At 39.8% G+C, this 4,363-nt stretch overlaps 1 protein-coding gene across 4 annotated transcripts in view; it reads right to left on the bottom strand.

Moving 5' to 3' along the window:
- Positions 1–4,363, bottom strand: part of STK33 (serine/threonine kinase 33) — a 216,821-nt gene that overhangs the window by 165,580 nt on the left and 46,878 nt on the right. The window lies entirely within an intron of this gene.

Here is a 4,363-nt window from a genome sequence, read left to right as displayed (position 1 = left end):
GACAGAGCGAGACTCTGTCTCAAAAAAAAAAAAAAAAAAAAAATATATGTATATGGTATACATATCATATATATAAGTAAATATATAAACGAGTAACATAATTGCTTATTATTATCTAGTATTATATACTTTACATAAGTACAAGTCCTACGCTTTTATACAACTGGAAGTACGATAGGTTTGTTACACTTGATCTTAGCCAAAAGGCCGAGAAGCGATAGCAGGTTTGTTTACAATAGCATCACTACAAACACCTGAGTGATGTGTTGCCTCACAATGTCACATCACCTACAATGTCACTAGACAATAGGAATTCTTTAGCTCCATTATAATCATATGGGACCACCACCGTATATGTGATCCATCATTGACCAAAATGTTGTTATGCGCTATATGACTGCATATTTTAAGACTATCAAAATCAAAACAGCATGGTACTAGCATAAAAATAGACACACTGACCAATGGAACAGGACAGAAATCCCAGAAACCCACACATTAATAGTCAACTGATTTTTTTTTTTACAAAGGTGCAAAGAACACACAACGGGAAATGGACACCCTATTTAATAAATGATGATGGAAAAAATGAATATCCACATGCAGAAGAATGAAATTGCATTTTTATCTCATACCATATATAAAAATCAACTCCAAATGGATTAAAGACTTACATATAAGATCTGAAACTATAAAACTACTAGAACAAAACACAGAGGATAAGCTCCATGACATTAGACTAGGCAATGATTTTTTGGATATGATCCCAAAGGCACAGGCAACAAAAGCAAAAATAGACAAGTGGAATGGCATCCACCTAAAAAGCTTCTGCAGAGCGAAGGAAACAGGTTAACAAAGTGAAGGGACAATTCACAGAGTAAGAGAAAACATTTACAAACAATGTATCTGATAAAGGATTAATATCCAAAATATGTAAGGAACTCAAACAACTCAATAGCAAGAAAACAAATAACCTGATCAATGAATTGGCCGGGTGTGGTGGCTCACGCCTATAATCCAAGCACTTTGGGAGGCCGAGGCAGGTGGATCACGAGGTCAGGAGATCAAGACCATCCTGGCTAACACAGTGAAACCCCATCTCTATTAAAAATACAAAAAATTAGCTGGGCATGGTGACATGCACCTGTTCTCCCAGCTAATGGGGAGGCTGAGGCAGGAGAATCGCTTGAATCTGGGAGGTGGAGGATGCAGTGATTCTAGATCATGCCACTGCACTCCAGTCTGGGCGACAGAGTGAGACTCCATCTCAAAAAAAAAAAAAAAAAAAAAAGCGTGAATGACCTGAACAGACATTTATACAAAGACGTACAAATAGCCAACCAGTTCATGAAAACAATGTTCAACATCACTAATCATCAGAGAAATGCAAATTAAAACCATTATGAAATGATATCACCTCATACCTGTTAGAATGGCTGTTATCAAAATGATGAAAGATAAGTGTTAGTGAGGATGCAGAGAAAGGGAACACCTGTACACTGTTGGTGGGGATGTAAATTAGTACAGCTATTACGAAAAACGGTACGGAGGTTCCTCAAAAAAACTAAAAACATCACTACTATATGATTCAGCAATCCCACTGCTGGGTACACACCCAAAGTACCAAAATCAGTATGTCAGAAGGAGATCTGCACTCACACGTTCACTGCAACATTACTCTCAATAGCCAAGATGTGAAAACAACCTCAGTGCCCATCAACAGATGAATGGATTAAAAACGTGATATATATATATATATATACACACACACACACACACACACACACAATGGAATACTATTAGCCTTGTTTAGAAGGAAATCCTGTCATTTGCAACACTGTGGATAAGCCTGGGGGACATTACGTTAAGTGAAATTAAGTGAAATGAGCCAGGCACAGAAAGACCTCTCTCCCACAGGGCCACAGGGGATCTTTTTTCTCTTCAGCCAGGGTTGGAGGCCAAGATAGCCCTTGAGAATCATTATCTGGGCAGCCTTGTTTACCTCCCTTGGGCATTTGAAAACAAAAGACAAACACCACACAATCTTACTTATATGTAGAACCTAAAAGAGTCAAATTCATAGAAGTAGAGTGTAGAATGATGATTACCAGAGGCTGGGAGGAATAGGAGGGAAGGAATGGAGAACTGCTGGTCAAAGGGTAGACAAGAGGAATGTTTTGAGATCTATTGCATAGCAGGGTGACTATAGTCAATAATAGCATATTGCACGTTTAAAAAGAATTAAAAAACTGACTGGTCGCTGTGGCTCCTGCCTGTAATCCTAGCACACTGGGAGGCCTAGGTGAGTGGACTGCCTGAGCTCAGGAGTTCAAGACCTGCCTGGGCAACATGGCGAAACCCCCAACTCTACTAAAAACACAAAAAGCAGATGGGTGTGGTGGTGAGCGCCTGTAATCCCAGTTACTTGGGAGGCTGAGGTGGGAGAATCACTTGAATCTGGAAGACAGAGGTTGCAGTGAGCTCAGATTGAGCCATTGCACTCCAGCCTGGGTGATAGAGCGAGACTCCATCTTAAAAAAAATATATAAAAATAATAAAGAAAGTAAATTCTAATTATCTTACCACAAAAAAAGTGAGGTGATGGATACGTTAATTAGCTTGATTTAATCACTCCATGCTGTGTGCATGTATCAAAACATCACATTCTACCCTACAAATGTATACGATTATGATGTCAATTAAAAATAATAAGCTTTTTTAGCCAGGCAAGGTGGCGGGCGTCTGTAGTCCCAGCTACTCCCAGCTACTCCTGAGGCAGGAGAATGGCATAAACCCGGGAGGCGGAGCTTGCAGTGAGCTGAGATCCGGCCACTGCACTCCAGCCTGGGCAACAGAGCGAGACTCTGTCTCAAAAATAATAATAATAATAATAATAATAAGTTTTTTAAAAACAAGAAGGGAAAAGTACCTAAAGAACAGTAAAAATAAAAATGGCATAAGAAGTCAGAAGAAAAAGAAGTGACTTCCAGCTGGGGTGATCAGAGAAGACACTGAGATCAAATGTTAACATCTGAAATGGGCCTGGATATATACGCGGGATTTGGGCAGTCTAAGAACAAGGTGAACAGATTGCAAGGAAAGAGAAGCAATGCAAGTGAAGGTGGGCACATAAGAAAGCACCCATGATCGTCCAGAAGTTCTGTTGGCCAAGAGAGTACCTCAGAAATAGGAGTAAAGCTGAAATAGAATATTGAGACTAGGGCCAGTTAGGGAGGGCCTGACCATGAGGCTAAGAAGTCTGGATTTTATCGGGTAATTGGGGAGCTGGTAAAGATTTCTGAGCAGAAAAAAGTATCATCAAAGTTGTGCTTTAGAAAGATCAATCTAGCAGTAATTGAAGTAACTGAACATCAATCAAATGCAGATGATATAGCACAGTGAGTATAATGTAAGCCTGCAGGAATTCAGGAATTCATTTATAAAAATGTAATTTATATGCATCTTTTCAGTAACACAGCTCTATAAACTGTCTTGCTCATAGACTAGTACCTAATTATATAAGCATCTAAAAAGGTCATAAGTACTATAAAATGATATCACAAAACCTCTTGCCTCTGCCTGGAAATCCTTCCACCCCCTTTCCCTTCCAGTAAACTCCTTATCCTGTAGACTTCAGTTTAAATGTCACTTCTTCAGAAAGGCCTTTTTTAAATCACTTATCCAAATTGGGTCCCCTTGTTTTTCTCTTTCAAAGGAACTTGTACACTTTCTTCATAACACTTATCACAATTTATAAGCATATATTTTGGTCACTAATTAATTAAAGTCTATTTCCCCACTAGACTGTGAGGGGAAAGACTGTATTTTTGCTCATCATTAGATCCTCCGGAGCCTAAAATGATGTAACACATATTAGGCACCTAACAAATATTTGTTCTATGAAGAATGAATGAATGAAGAAGAGAAGAACAGATTTTAGTGTCACCATAGTAATGCCCCTCTTTGCTAGATGCACTTACTATTGACTAAGATACTTTCTTTCAAAGAGAAAATTAAAAGAAATCTTAAACCAGGCATGGTGGCTCATGCCTGTAATCCCAACACTTTGGGAGGCCAAAGCAGGAGGATCACTTGAGCCTGGGCAACATAGTGAGACCTCATCTCTCCAAAAAATCAAAAAATTAGCTGGCCATCATGGTGCATGCTTGTGGTCCCAGCTACTTGGGAGGCTGAGGTAGGAAGATCACTTGAGCCTGGGAGGTCATGGCTGCAGTGAGCCTTGATTGTGCCACTGCACTCCCCCTTGGCAACAGAGGGGGACCTTGTCTAGAAAAAGAAGAGAAGAGAAGGGAGAAGGGAGAAAGGAGAAGGGAGAGGAGAGAGGGGAGAGGGGAGAGGGGAG

The sequence above is a fragment of the Mandrillus leucophaeus genome, unplaced genomic scaffold (assembly GCF_000951045.1).
Source record: "Mandrillus leucophaeus isolate KB7577 unplaced genomic scaffold, Mleu.le_1.0 Scaffold622, whole genome shotgun sequence".
Lineage (NCBI taxonomy): Eukaryota > Metazoa > Chordata > Mammalia > Primates > Cercopithecidae > Mandrillus > Mandrillus leucophaeus.
The sequence above is the reverse complement of the archived record's forward strand: the minus strand, read 5'-3'. Positions and strand labels throughout refer to the sequence as shown.